At 43.3% G+C, this 15,816-nt stretch overlaps 1 protein-coding gene across 5 annotated transcripts in view; it reads right to left on the bottom strand.

Annotated features, from left to right (window-relative positions):
* Positions 1-15,366, bottom strand: part of SEMA5B (semaphorin 5B) — a 277,400-nt gene extending 262,034 nt beyond the window's left edge. For 4 of the 5 annotated variants that reach the window (XM_063341108.1, XM_063341109.1, XM_063341111.1 and 1 more), the window contains exon 1: positions 15,055-15,366. The gene's annotated coding sequence lies outside the window, so the exon portion shown is untranslated. The remainder of the gene's footprint in view (positions 1-15,054) is intronic. The other variant, XM_063341110.1, reaches the window with a different exon arrangement.
* Between the last annotated feature and the right edge of the window lie 450 nt (positions 15,367-15,816).

The raw sequence follows: 15,816 nt of genomic DNA, 5'->3' as shown, positions 1-15,816 counted from the left end.
CACGGAGTAACTTCTCATGCCAAAAGAACTTCTGATCTCAATGAACAAAACAGATTACACATACTCTCGCACTCATTCACAGTGGAAAGGTGAGGCAGAGAGCACCCATCAGACATCCTCTTGGAGTTGCCTTAAACTTCCTGTCCCTGCACCATCTGACCTCTACATGAGTTAGAACTTCCTGCAAAAAGGAAATTATTGCCCAATAATCCAGGATGTAAATATAAATTGCAATAGGTATTTCCTGCTAACTCCCCGTGCAGATACTGTATTACACAGTCAGAACATCTTCTTGTGGTTAAGAGGATTACATTAAACCACATAAAGGCACTCTTTAGTTATCATTCCACCACAGGCAGGAGATGCAACCACTATGATGATACCTGCGCTAGCTGACAAGGCACAGGCTGTATTAGCACTACCAGCGTCCTAGGTACTTACCTGGGCAGTTGATGCCTTTGCTTTTAAAATAAAGCCCTCAGAGCCTTGAAGGAACAGCCCTTGCGCTTTCAGAGCTAAAGTGCATAGAGAAATAAAACTATAAACCTGTTAAATGCTAAAGATGTTATTGTTTAAGCTAGATATTCGTTCCTTCACAGTCCATAATCTGACCAGGTTTGGCTACATCTAATAGCTCCAGTGAGGAAAAAAAGCAAACAGCAACTGTAAGAAGAGAGGATTTTTGTAAGTCAGTATGTGTGTGAGTGGGGATGGTTTTATGAATTTAACCCACCCAAAGACAAGCAGGTGCAAAGAGTTGTCCCCTTTAACATGGTATCACACAGCATCCAGTTGCCACTCTGAGCTCTGACATTCCCGAGTCTCCTCCAAATGCCACCTCCATTGCACTGCACTCCTGAAGCAAAGTCAGGAAGAAGCACAGCACATGTGGCATGCTGCACTCTAACAGCAGAAAGGATGTTTTGGCTGCTGACTCCATAGTAAACCCTTTCTTTTCATTAAGGATATGTCGATACAGTATTTCACTGGCAGACGCGGTCTTCTGCTCAGACTCAAGACAGCTGTTTACAAGCCTTGTTCACCTGCGTCCGTAATTGGGGCTCTCATTTGGCTATGGCCTCTTACCTCTCTTTCTCACATTAGAAACTCCATCTCAGGAGAGGAAGTGCTTTAAAGTCTGGCTAATTAACTCAGCAGGAGAAAGTCAGAACTCAAAATCTGCCCTCCCCTATCAGAAACTCCTCACCCTGCAGTTAGGAAACTTGATGCTGCTGACAACTCTTAAAACACTCCTCCCACAGGAAATGTATTTCTCCCAAAACTTCTGGGGAATTACTCCTCAACAGTCTCAACACAAAAAATCCTAGGAAACAGTGACACCCACTTACACACACACCTTCCCAGAGGCAAGTGCAGAAACACTAAGGACATGCACATGGCTATTGTACTTGTTCAGATGGAGCTTCCAACCTCCTACATGAGTTGTCTGATGACGACAAGGATCTGCATTTGTGACTAAATTGTTCTGCTCTGGCACAGCAAGGCCGGGCAGCAGGACGCCTGTACTCCTCTCTCATCTCTGCCACTGACTGCACACCCCAGTCCTCAGCCACTAAACACCAGCGGCCAAATCTGAAAATGAGGTGCCTTGCGGGAGAGGCATGGCTCCGAGATCCCCAGAGTCTTTAGCTCTCTCTGACTTCCATCATCTTTGAGCTTTCAGGACCCCTGAGACCAGAAACGCACAACCAGGCATCCAAAAATGGAGGCTGTGCCTCATTAGCCTGTATGAAAAGCCATGTCCTCTGCTGTTTTACATGAGTAGTGTACAACCATATACATCTTAGCACAGCGATGCCTATTAATACAATATGGGGATGTTGCATATTGGCCCTAATCTCTCTCTGTTTCACTTTATCCTCCTCTAAAATGGAAATAAATAATACCCACACAGCATGGCAAAGCACTTTGTAATCCCCAAATGAAGGGTTCCGTAGGTGTGAAGTATTCATAAGATGTATTTATTTTCAAACTGCAAAAAAGCTTGATGCTGTGTTCCCTGGCTGTATTTAGCAGACCTCTCCGCTGTGCAGATCTGAAGCAGACATCAGGGAAAGGAATGCTGTGATAATCAACTCCAAATCCCGCAATCTATTTGTTCTACTAATTAAAGGAATATTTACTTAGGAAGCAGGTTTACACTAGATGAATAGTTTCTAAGAACAAATATGATTTAATTATGTGTAGATGCAAGAAGCACACTACATATTAAGTAGATTAATTTATTCTCACTAAAAATATGGACAAAATTGGTGCTTAGCCATTAATTTTCTATGTTGGAGAAAAGAAAGGGTAAGAAAAGGTTCACAGAGTTGTCTGTTTTAGAAGTTTATTTAAGAGTGATCTGCATTTTTTTCAAAAAGAACCAGAATAAGTCCTTTGCATAAGATAACTTCATTTACTCACCACATTTTATAAATAAATTGTACTCTAAAAGAATAAACTTTATGGAATTAAATAATAAGAAGGCACCTTGAGGAAGGAATAAAGCAGGTGTTAAACGATGATGTGATGCGTGAGTGAGGATGAACACGTTAAAGAAGTGCCACATAGCATAGTTACAGAGTCCTTACCGGGGCCAAGGCAGAGCAGGCCAGTGCTGAAGACTGTTTGATGACACATAAACTTGCAGCATATCAGACCCACCCATTCCCACATTTTGAGTGAACACCGGACACGGTGTGGCTATAGGAAAGCAAGAGGCAACCTATAACATGAGTTGTGTGGAAGAGTCTCTCTGCCAACAGCTATTTTCTTTAACAAACAAGACAGGCTCCCAGCCTCTGAAAGGTGACAAATGCTTGAGCAGAAGAGTAAAGAGAAGGTCCTGCTGGGGCTTCAAACAGAAAGATGGCAACTTTGAACTGAACGCATGGATTATAGCATACAGAGTGTATTGCTTTAGTTATTGAAAGAGCTGAGAGAGAAAAGCAACACAATATTTTGGTATCAGACTAATTTGTCAGAATGTTTCATTTGATGACACTGCGGATAAAACAAAAAAGTATTTTTAACAATTATCATAAGTATTCATAAGGCATCCATCAACAGCATTTGGCCTTGCTTTATAGGAAAAAATAATTTCCCAGAAAGGGCAGGGACTATTTCAAGGCCCTTCTGCTTTGACATAAAGAATTCATCATATTTCAGCTGCCAAAAAAGAAAAAGTGACTGTGACTGCAGGACTCTCATTCACTGCTTCCCTCTACCAGCTTAGACAAGTGACTCAACTTCTCTTTGCCTCAGCTTCTTCCCTGGTAAAAAGGAAATTTGTTCACTTAGGAATCATAAAGGACAATGCAATGAGTTTGCTATATTACAGCTGGATAAGGCACAAAATAACACTTTTTTGTAAATTCTTCTTCCTGTCCTCTACATGTGCTACTAAATATAGTAGAGCAAGACAGTTCTAGTTGATTCTTCTCTTTCTTCTTACTGCTGCCTTTCATTTTCTGCACAAGCTTCCTTCTTCTTTGATATCGTTGAAAAACAAGAAAAATTTACTGGCATCCCACCACACTTCAATGTGCTGTTACCACCAGGTTTCATACCAACCAGAAAGTTGGCTTTTCCTGTTTGCTTCTGTGTTTGTAAATATGTAAAAGGCCTCAGTTCTCCAAGATACAGACTTCGGCCTACACGTAAAGTTTTAGGAGTCTTGCTGAAACAGAATACAGCTAGTCTTGTGGGTGAAAATTCAGAGGTTAATATATTTTAAGCACATCTCCAGTTCCTACCAAGGTTTACCTACTGCTGAGTTCAGCTGAGCCTGTGTTCAGCTGAATGGTGGAGGTAAAGTTGATTCTGTCTGAGGTTGGGGAATGGACCAGATGATGTGTCAAGATCTGTTCTGTGAAAGTCTGGCCACCGGTACATGAAATTAAGCATCCAACTGTTTATCAGATGCAGTTCAATATTTCATTACAATGCTTAAATCTCAGCCTTTAAAAAAATTTAGAAGGATATGGGAGAAAGGATACACAACCTTTGAAACCCTCTGTGAAACAGAGGGGCCAGCAAAATACCAAGAGCTTTGTAGCATTTTGGAAATTGATAGTAGCCCATTTTTATCAAATAAATGTTGTTGTAGCTGAAACAACACAGATTGCAGACACATTTGTAGCTTTCTGTCTTACAGAGAAGCCAAAGTTTTCGGGGAAAGATCTTCCTACATCAATCTGCTTTGAAGTGCTTCCTACAATCATGATAATCTGTTCCAGAAACTGGTCATAATAGAAAACACCATTTCAAAGCAGTCTACAAAGCACATTTCTAAAAATGCTTTCAGTTACACCTCAATTGCAAATATGCCACTGAGCCACTTACTTTTTCATCAGGGAAGGTTGGCTGTGATAAGCATGCATTTTTCCGGATCCCCTGCCTTTTAATCGTGTCTATCAAGTCATTGTAACTGACAGACATGTTAGCTCTGCTATTCAAAACAAATAAGAGATGCCTAAATTATACTGCTGCATTTTAAAGAGGTACCGTCAGGTTGAAAACCTGGGGCCAACTCATGCAGCCCTGACTCAGGTAGCATGCCAATTTCAAAAGCAAATAGTCCTTGGATAAGAGCTGCAAGACGTGAACTTTTGGGGGTTTTTAAGTAAAAAAAAACAATCTTAGCTTACATAACTGGAACTTTTGCTACCGATGCCCCTTGGCATAGGATCAGGCCTTAATCTCTTCTACAAATGTCTTAGACCATTAGAACTGCAGACATCAGATTATTTCCAATTTTTTATACTGTTAATTTAAACCTCTGATTTTACCAGGTAGAAGTCTGCCGTGTAAATAATCCCACTGGTTTAGGTCCCTGTGATAACTTCAGTGAAGCACTTCAGTAGTTCATTTGGTCTATTTGTGGAGAAAAGTCTTACTCAACCCAAGTAAAAACTTCAGAGGTTTTTTTTCCTTCCTCAGTCGAATCAGCTTGGGAAAGGAAAAAAAAAAAAGAAAGCCTCATTATTTTACTTCTGTTTCTAATCAATTACTTCTGCATCTCATGCTCAAACATTTGGGAAGCTTAAAATTCAACAGAAATAGGGATCTTGTTTTGTGTTTTGTTTTAATTAAAACTGGAAATGCTTTTGATGCTGTGTTTTGCAACAGCGCAATCTTGCAGACCTAGTTTTGGAGGGTGCCTCTGGACTGATACCATCCCTATGCAATCCTTTTCCATAGGTACAAACTTGTCTTTGAGTTTTTGGGCTCATACTGCTAGTCCTCAGTCAAACACAACCACAACTCTTCAACGGGGCTGCACTAGAGTATCTGTGAGTAGAACTGGGCTCTGGCGCTTTTCATGGACATCCAAGTCCTTTGAGAGCTTTGTAAAGAGATAGCAGAGTAGGCTGCCAGAAAATAAAGTTTTCATTAAATGATAACATCTTTCCAAACTAAAAACAGAAATTGTATTACTTATGGGAAGGTTCTAGTCCTCTCAGTTACCTCTAAGTATCACAGTTAAGGTTAGTGCAGCCCAACCGTACACTAGTATAAATTTTGGAAATAGTTGAAGAGTCTTTGCCTTGTGTTAGCAATCAAGAACTCAGGCTGGTAATTTCTCATCCACAGGTCATTTCACTGAAATGAGTAACACTTCATGCATTTGTACAGATTGCAAAAGTGAGTTTTATCCTGCAGGCCCAGATCTTACACTTGCAAGAATGGAATGGCTTCCCCACCAGAAATTCAAGCTGAACTCTGCCCTCAGTTAGTTTAAAGTGTCTTTTCTCTCTTTGCCTACATCGTGGTGCTCCTGAGTGAAAGACAGAGTCTGGTTATGCCCTGGCAAAGTACAGACAGACGTTGTGACATTTCCCTGCAGAGAAGTCCTCTGATACAACGCTGCTCTGATTTACAAGCAGTATGGCTGCTGCAGTCCCTACCCACCTCTCAGCCATAGGAGGATGCTCCAGGAGAAACCTGCTGCCAGGAAAAACCTGCTGTTACCTTTTACCACTACAGCTACTCCAGTTCTTCACCAGGCATGTATCGCACCAGGCTCCTCATGCCAAGAGCTTCCTATACCACTATCCCTATTTTCTGCCTTCCAAGCTTATAGTCCTTATCTCCTGCTATGTATCTGCTCAGTTCTGCTCTACAATCTCTGCTGTTCAAGCTCTACCAAACCTTTGCAGCTGTCAGCGCTACTGTCCTCTTTGGCCAGTAGCACCCTTAGAAAGCATATAGAGAAGAGCCATCAGGTAATAAGGATTGAAAAAACACAGGAGAATCCAGTATCATACTGAAATATCACATAGAAATTAAGAGATTACTTGACTGCAGTTCACAAGTACTTCCACAGCAAGAAAATATGATGCTCTGCTCTCCAGATGAGATCACAACAGGACCAAGAACCTAGCAACTGTGAAACTAAGAGGCAACATAATCACAAGGGCTGCTGCATTTTAAACAGTTCACCAAGAATTGCAGTATGCTCTCTTCCTTCAGAAATATTTAAATTGAAATTGGATGTTTGTTTAGAATAGTTGACCAGCTTGAACATGAATCAGCTCAGGGAAGTTCTGTGCCTTCAGGGAAAACAGATAAAATGAGGAAAGCACCTTTCTGGAGTTACCATCCATCACTGTGGAAGGAGGGACTAGATGGGAAAGAATCCCAGGAATCAAAAGTAAAACATAAAGTAAAGAGTGAAATGCTAAAAACCCAGTTCACATGTGTTCTCTTACAAGTCCATGTTCTTCATTTGAGTAAAGACCAAGTGATCGTAAAAAAGACTTCTTCCCTAAAGTATGTCATCTTCAAATCTGCCAATGAGTTTTCAATGAAAAAATAAATTTAGGTTTGTCAGCCTTGACACACGTTGTCTTTATGAAACTAGGAATGAAATATAACATTGGGAGTAATCTTATCCAGTCATCTTAACTAATTTAGCATTTTGGATGCCTTAGCTTATGAACTTTACAGAGAGATTCTTGGCAAAGAAGGATGGCATTGTAACTTCAGCCTTCTTAAAATTAACTCACACCAGCTATTCTCAGTAGTACCACCATTATCTGTGAAACTGTGCTCAAATGAAGAATCAATAAATAAATATGAAGAAGAAATTTAGGGGAAAAACGAAGTGCTATTAGCATTCCAGGAGTATAATAAACTCATAATTCTCCAAGGCAAAGCAGTGAAGCCTGGATTTGCAAAGCAACCACAGACAAGGAGGTGTGCAAAGCTCATTCCAAATATAAGTTGGTTTAATATTTCAAAGACCCATTAGAGGAAACACATAGCATTAGCAATATCATAGTTTGTATTCCTGATGTACGGTCCTAGGCAAATACAGAAGGCATCTAGTAAATTACTCTCTCGGGAACAATTTCTGTTGGTTAAGGGGGGAAAACATTAAATTTTAAATACGTGAATCACTTGCTTTTGTTTTAATTCAATCTATATAGACGCATGTCTGTGCGTGCATATAAAAATACAAAATATAGGAATGATCCCCAGTTAATCTTCAAAATGTTGGGACCAATTGTGCACATGCGATCAGGAAACTTTTTTTCTCAAACTGTAGTCACGCTAACTTGAACTGAACTGCTTTGGTGAGTAAAGGATTTGCACGATCAAGTTACCTACTGGCAGTGTTTAGCAAGGAGATAAATGCAGTCTTGTAAGGCACAAGTCTAGGGCTCTGATGCAGGAAAGCAATGAGATGAAACATTTAATTCATAGGATTTAACTACATATTTAGAATTAAGTATGTGAGTAAGTGTTTTCAGGGGTTGTAACCTTGCCTCTGCCAGTAATGAACTCTATGACCTTGAGCAAGCCATGTAAGACCAGACTTTTCACAGACCTCAAAGTCTAATTCATACTGATCTCAGTCGCTGGCAGTCCCGCTTGGCGCCTATCTGCATCGTTATATTTCATGATATCTTTAACAGATGAGCACAAAATTCTCCAGGCCATAGTCCTTTTATGCCTCAGTTTCTCTCCCTGATGATTATTTCTTCTGACTGCTGAGCATGGTTGTCAAAAAGGAACTAAGGGTAAGTTGTACTATTATATCACTTGATTATCCTCACAAAGCAGGAACTGTGGAATTCTTCATAATTTTTATTATGTGTTACTTGACATCATCCTTCATCAGTATTGGAAGAGCACATAGTTACAGTGCATAGTCCTATTTTGCATGTTGAATGAACTATGAATCTTTATCCTACCACAAGCCACTAATGATATTCTTTCCCCTGTTGTCTTTTATTTTAAGTAGGTGGTTACTACCTGCAATTACAAGTAAAAGCTAAGCTCTCTAAGACTGGAGGAGCACCTTGGGCAGAGGCAGGAACTGTCTCAGCTTTTTTTTTTTAATGAAAATGCCATTCATATGTGGAGCAGACCCCAAAAAGGTCAGAGAGTGAAATATTAAGTGATTTATAAATATAGACGGATTGTCCTGTCCAAACCATGTGCTTGAAAATCTCCTTCTGGCAGACAATCATCTTCAATCAGGAAGAGAGAGCAGAGAAAAGAACGTGAGGCAGGGCAGGGGGATCTGTAATCACTCTAACAAACTTTTGAGACCTAGCCAATTTTTCCTTCCCTGCATTATATATACAAGCTACAAAAAGCATCTCTTTCTATGTTCTTGAGTTTACTATATTATCCCGTCAAACTGAGTTATCCAGCGTGAACTTCCTACCCTTTCCTTTCTTGTCTTCTTAATTTATTTTCCCCTAATCTTTGATCTATTGTAAATCAGCATCATAGGAGATAAATAAGTAAACTTTAGCTGAGACAGCAGGCTAAACAACTTCCACGTGGCCAGGCAACACAGCAAAGCAATTAAACCTGTCCAACAGGCCATCCGTTGTCAGCATCATCTTTCCTTAAGAGGCTAGGCCCAAAGTGTTGCCAGATTTAGTTCCTAATCCTACCTCTGAGTTGTGCAGATGGTCCCAGCACCCACCCAAAACCTCCTTGAAGTTACTATGAATCTACACGGCCAAGTAATCTTGTTGGCCCTGATTCTGTTGCAAGAATGAGGATGTGGCCAAGGTCTCATCAAAGTTTGTTTCCTGCCCTTCGAGAAGACAGGCAGGATCCTCCTTTCTCATATATCTAGTCATAACTGTCGGAGGCGTATTTTGGAAACACCAGTTTGATCTCTGAGTCAGGACACTTTCATGCCGTGTAAGAAATTTTCATTCTGTTATCTTTTCAAATAAAGTTAAAGCTATGTTTTCATTTTTACTCTACATCAGTAACCTGCACAAGGTTTGCACTTGAAATGAAAAATACTACTTTTAAAATGACAAACACTGAACACAGGACATTTGTTACCACTAAAAAAAGCCCTCTCTGTCTATGGAGGAGCATAATTCATTCACTGATACACGCACCCACATTTTCTCCAGGGAGTTTCACAAATTCACATGCACTCCCAGCACTAAATTTTGCATTTCAATCTAGGCATTAGCTATAAAAGACGTGTAAAATCTTATGTAGTCAGACAGAAGCTGTTCCCTATTGGCTACATAATAAGCACCTTAGGTGGCTCCAGGGTATAAAATTGTTCCAAAAGGGGTGTGGAAAAAATTACACTGCATAAATTGATTCCAGATCCACCTGTTCCAGGTGCCAGCAAATATATTTTGGTAAAGCCATCTGCTTGTCTTAAAAGCTAACAGTTTTTGAAGACTATGGCACAAGCAATCTGCAAAATATACAAACTTCAGAAGCCACAAACTGCAAATGGCTTATAGATCATCTACATAGGACTTAGCCTGGCTGTTCTGCAGGACTGCAGACTGCATCTCTGCTTAACATCTGAGCATATCCAGCATCAGGGTATGTATGTCCTCCATAACACAGACGGTTCAAGGCTACTGGAGGATCTATTTGGCATCATCAGATCCTCACATATTATTCCCAATTACGGAGGCTGCCTCATGGGTTTGAAGTTATGATTAAGCTTTTGAGTGCAGCACAACATTTGGCAGAGATAAAACTAATGACTGTGGTTCTTCTCTGCAGGTTGCTACGTCCCAGCTGGTCACGTGTTGCTGCACAAAGGATAAAGTCAAACCTTTGAAACTGGCACTCTGCAATTTATTTGGCTTCCAGCAACAGTCTAATAGGGAATACATTATATATTGAGACTAGCAAGCCCATAAGCATTTAGCCTGCTCAACAAAGCAGGTGACCCACAGAGGTCACACACTGCTACGGTTTGTGTTTATCAGGGCCTGATCATGTAGGGTGCAGTTTCCCAGAGACACGTTAACAAGAATGAAGAACATGTAGCACCTTGTAAGATCAAGCTCCTTCACAGCAGCTTCTGGGAAGCAAATGTCCTGTGCTCTCTCCACAAATGACCTCTTACTGAAAAGCAATGAAATTACGCAGAAAATTTATAAACTCCCAAGGTGTTCACAACTGATTTGGGCATTAAGACTAGTAATCAGCATGTTTACTTATGATCTCATTTAAATCTCACTAAAAAGTAAATAAAGACACACCAGTCCTTAGCACAGTGCTTTGGTATATGCTTAATTATAAGCACATGAATAGCCTTGTCACCAATTCAGAGTCATACTCTGTAACTTGGTAACATCCTTCACATGCAAATTACCTCCCAGACTTATTACTTTCCAAAACAAAACAAACCCGTTTGGTTTGTAGATGCATATTTGATAACAGTAATACTTCTAGAGTATCACTACTCATACACCCATCATCAGAAAATCACTTTGACGGATTTTCTGTGGACCTTAAAAATTTGTGCTTTATATGAGTGTTGAAGCAGAGACAACTTTGGGAGTCGCAGCACCGTAGTCAAGGAGACCTCGCATACTGAAAGTCACAGTTGTGCTGTCGGAGCTCTGCTGCACTTCGCTCACATGGTTTGAGCCCGGGGTAAGGAATAACTGCTGTCATGCAGTATTTTTTGGACAACAATAGGAACAGAGGTGAAATAAATACTGAGGCTAACTGTGCTTGAAGAATAATCTGCAGCAAGCGAGGCACTGTCCACACAAGTTGCAGGCTCAAAAACCTGTCGAAGTCTTGTATCTCATATTCAGACAGCTCCCTCTGAAACTAATGAAAATTGCCACCATGGACAGAGAGGGGACGAGTCCCGGTACTGGGAACACTGGAGGAGTCAGCAGCCCACAGTGTAAAAGGGAGAGAAACAATCCCTACAACAAAATGAGCTGACAGTGAATTGGGGTTTTCCTCCTTAAAAAGAAAAAAAGGCAACAGAACAACAACAAAGAACTGTTGACTTGATCCTCAAAGTCAACAACACTCATATTCAGACACAGACCATTTTGAGGCACAGCAGGGACAGCACTGTAATACACCACGGTTTGTCTCCTGGTCTAAATCACAAGGATTCAACCTAAAATACTGGCAGTTCACCTTCACAGTATTCAGTCTGTAAAAGGTAAGTGCATCACTTAAGATTGACTTTGCAATCTCAGCATGACTTGATACTATGTATCTGCTGCACAACCAACATCAATGAATTTCACCCCTAGAAAATCGTTCTGAATTGCTTCCACCACTATCTGCAGATGGTCTTTCAGTTTTACACCAGAAATAATGTGGCTGGGCATGATCTGAAGTGCGGCAAATCCAGTTGCAGACTTCACACTGGACTGCACCTGAACTCTGGATCTTGGCACTGCCCCAGCAGGGGCACATGTTCATGTTACTACGACAGACTCCTTATTCCTCACCACTTCCCCTCTTTCTTGGGGCCAGTCTGCACTTGCTGCTGCAGCTCTTACTACAAAGGCTGTGAGCAACACTTAGGAGACCTGACGAAGCTGGAGTCCAGTGCATGGCTTTCCAATAACAGACCCTCGGTAAAATTACCCATGGCTCTCAGTAAAAAATGAACTAAGAATAGCTCATCTAATGTTTCCAGGCATATAGATAAATAAAAGGTGAAAAGGTTTTTAAATGCATTCTAAAACCAATATTTTATAAGATGGATCAATATATTTCTCTAGGTTGGAAACAAATGAGTTCTCAAAGAAAGTTAAATTTAGGGAAGAAAATGTTTGGTTTTCTTTCTATGGAAAACAGTGATGACAGTTCCTTGGAGAGCATTTATATGAACAGCAATCCAAAGTTAGGGCTTCATCATGCTCTCCCTAAAATCTGTGGAGTAAGAACAGATTAAGGTTACTGCAGTCAGCCCACTTAATGTGAATAAAAGTAGCTTTGCAGTCATACAGCATTGTCCTTAATTTCCAAGCTTTCACTGGTCAAACCAGCATATGGAACTGATGCAACCACAAAGTAAAACAATAACAGCTTTGATCCTGCATCTTTTACGCAGTCAATTAACCTCCCTGATGTCTTGACAAGGAATCACCTGAATAAAGGCTACCGTATAACACCCTAAATTCCCAGATCCCAGTAGATACAGCACACATCAATACTCAAGGCAGAAAGGCAGCCGTGCAGCAGCGGATTGCTTTGTGGTATTGTTTGATACTGCCCCCTTTTGCCAAACAGCAAGTCAACAGCCTAGACTTTGCACAGAAACTTTTCATGTCATGTATTTGTTTTTAGGAAAACATATTCATGCAGATGGTCTTATTTAACCCTAGCATGACTGCTCACATGGTTATTAATCCTGACTGAAGTAGAAATCCATGTTCAAGCCATGTTTAATATCACAGAGTGAGACTGCTCTCCAGGAACATTTCCTCTAACAAGGACCCACCATGTCTCAGCCCAAGTCAAGCAGGACTTTTACAACTGACTACAAGGTAAGAAGCAAAGACTATAGTGTCTGGGTGTATGTTGCCCCAAGTCAGCTGTCTGCCTGGAAAATGAAGGGCAATCATACTGGATGACCAAAGCCATCTTGTTTGGGCACTTGTTTCATCTCTACTGCAAAGCAACTAAAATCCCATGGCACAACTTGTATCGAGTTTCTATCAGGCTACACACATTCGAACCCATCCCTATGCCATCTTTTCAAGTCTATATGAACTGATCAGGGCCACCTTGTTAAAAGTCATTCCCCACACAGACCCTCATCCCCTATATCTCTCTGTTTGAGCCTTTTGTCTTCTGGGTTTGTGCTTTTTCACTCGCTGGAGTTTGGACATTTTCTCTTCCCTGGTTGCCCCAGCTCTTTGCAGGAAGGGAGGGAGGTCACGGAGGGCAGCCACTGCCAATTCCATCAGCCTAACAGGGTGGGGGGATGAACAAAGCAAATATCTATATTCTGAATGGCGGGATCTCTCTCCCCGCCCATGACTTCAGGATTAACATGTCCCTGACAGGGGAGAACAAAAACTTAATCTCTCTGAGGAAAGAAAGATAGAAAGAAAAAAAAAAAAAAGAGAAATTGCCTCCACTTCACTGAAAATGCAAGTGGCATAACATAAAATGCAGAGATACCCTACTATAGCCTGCCTAGTGCAGAGTCTACGTATCATCCAGTCCAATCTGAACAGAAAAGTTTTTGACCAAAAGGGAGAAAAAAGGAAAAAAGTTATGGATGATTCAAGTGTCTATTTAAAAATGAAATCTCTATTAAAAAATATCATTAAATATCTGCAGGGTTTTTCTTTTTCCTATTGCCACCTTTTCTGCGGTTTATGACCAGTTTTTTCCTTTGGGTGCTTACAAATCACACATACAATCAGGAGAGCACTTTTCTGTATGAGTAGCTAGTTCCAGCTACTCTCACTCCTCCTCCTTGCCTTCACTCAACCGGGATCTCTACTGATCTCAAACAGCAGTAAGAATCAAAACCCATTATAACTTTAGCTTAGTTGGTTTCTATTTTGTTCACAGTGCAGTCAGCCTCGGGTCTCAGCCTACCACTGAACCCATCCAGAGGCAGAGAGAGCTAACCTCTTGCCACTCAGACTATAATTTAGGAAAAGAAGTATTTTCTGTAATGAGAGGGAACACTTGCACAACAGAAAATGAAACTTTACTATGATCCCAAACCGATATATCCATACATAAATAGTTCAAGGGGAAAAAAAAAAAAAAGACAAAAATTAAAACCCAACCAAAAATAAAAACACAAAAAAATCCCCATGACCTGGCATGTACCATGTTCAGAGACCTTTTTTAAGGACAGGAAATTTATATCTAAGAATCTAAACTGAAACAACAGAATACAGTGAACCTTTAGGACATAGACACTCCTCTATACTTACACTCCACCGAAAAGCCCATGAACAGACAGGTTCAGTACCGACTTGGCAAGCACACCTTTTGTTTGTTTCCTCTGAGGCGTAACAGTAAGCGTGCTCCTGGGCAGCACCGGGGAGCAGATGGTAGTGTTGGAAAATACAGATCTCTAACTTTTGGTGTGGGTGTTGGAGCTGGATCGACAAAGGTCGTTTCTGGGAATCCTCCCCCCAACCCCCCCGCCCCATAAGTTTCTAACAATACACGGAGCTAAGGAGCTGCACAAGAGTCTCTGCTTCCCTCTCCCTCTCCCCTTCGCTTTTGATCTCCATCAGGACGTGAGCTGAAATTTAATGGGCCACCCCTACCACAAAGACAAATTACCATCTGAAAAAAAAATCATTAATATCCCTCCGTCTAGGCTATCCGGCTTTTCACCGCTGCACCCCCTTCCCTCACGCCACAGTCCCACTCCGCGGGTTTAGGGAGAACTGGGAATCTGGGAGGGAGAGAAAGAGGAAAGCAACCACCTCCACTGCCACCTCCTACCTAACGTCCTCTCCAGCGCTGCCGGACTGCAAAAACAGCGACAAGAAAAGCCCCTTTCGCTCCACAGCCCGCGGGGGGCAAGAGGACGATGCACAGGGCGCCGTGCACACACACCCCGCCACGGCCCGCAGGGTGCCCCCTGCCCCTCCATCACCCCGCGCCCGCCGCAGGGCTGCGCCGGGGGCGGCGGAGCCGCGCAGTAGCCCGGGGCTCCCCACCTCCCTGGGATCCCCATCCCAGCGCCTCCCGCTCGCCCCGGCCCCCCGCCAAGTTGGGAAGTTTGCGCGCCCCCCTCCCCGCAGCCGGGCCCGCCGCCCGCCCCCCGGCCCGCCGCCGCTCTGCGCTTACGGGGTGGCCGCCGGGGTCCCGGTGCGGGGCTCACCGGCACATCGCGCTCCGGCTGCCGCAGGAGCGGGGGCAGCCGCGGCTCGGCTCGGCGCGGCTCGGCTCGGCTCGGCGGGGCTGGGCTCGGCGCAGGGCGAGCAGGGGAGCGGAGCGGCGGCTCTGGCCGGCCCGGCGCTCAGGGAGCGCCTCCTCGGGCCATGCGAGCGGCTGCGGGCAGCGTCCCCGCGGCGCGGCCGGAGTTTGGACCGAAGTCCTCCCCTGCGCTCCGCTGTCTCTTCCAGGCGGCTCCTATCAGCACGGCTTCAACTCTTTCCATCGGAGACCGGGGGGGAGGAGGGGGAGGAGGCGGAGAAGGAGGAGGTAGGGAAGGAGGAGGGAGCTAGGGGCTGGCAGCCCCAACTCGCACTGATGTCAACTAATATATTCAAAGTTCAACAGGGCATTTCTTCGCAGGCGAATCGCCCTCGCCGCCCTCCCGCTGCTCGCAGCCGGCCGCCCCGGGCCGGCGGGGTGTCCCGCGAAGGACGGTGGCGTGGAGCTTCGCGGCCAGACCCCCCCGCGGAGGGGCGCCGGCGGGGCTGGCCCGGGGGGGTCGGGGATAGGGGGCTGCACACTTTTCGGGCGGGCAGGTTCAAGTGCCGCCGGCGTGGGGAGGGCTGAGGGTGGAGGAGAGGCACCAGCCGAGAGCGATAATAAAAGCCAGCGGCGGAGCGATGTTTGCATTTAAATCCAGCCCCTTCCCTCCCTCCTGGAAGCGCAGGGCCG

This window comes from Chroicocephalus ridibundus, chromosome 7 (genome assembly GCF_963924245.1).
Source record: "Chroicocephalus ridibundus chromosome 7, bChrRid1.1, whole genome shotgun sequence".
NCBI classification, from domain to species: Eukaryota; Metazoa; Chordata; class Aves; order Charadriiformes; family Laridae; genus Chroicocephalus; species Chroicocephalus ridibundus.
This window is presented reverse-complemented; position numbering and strand designations above follow the sequence as displayed.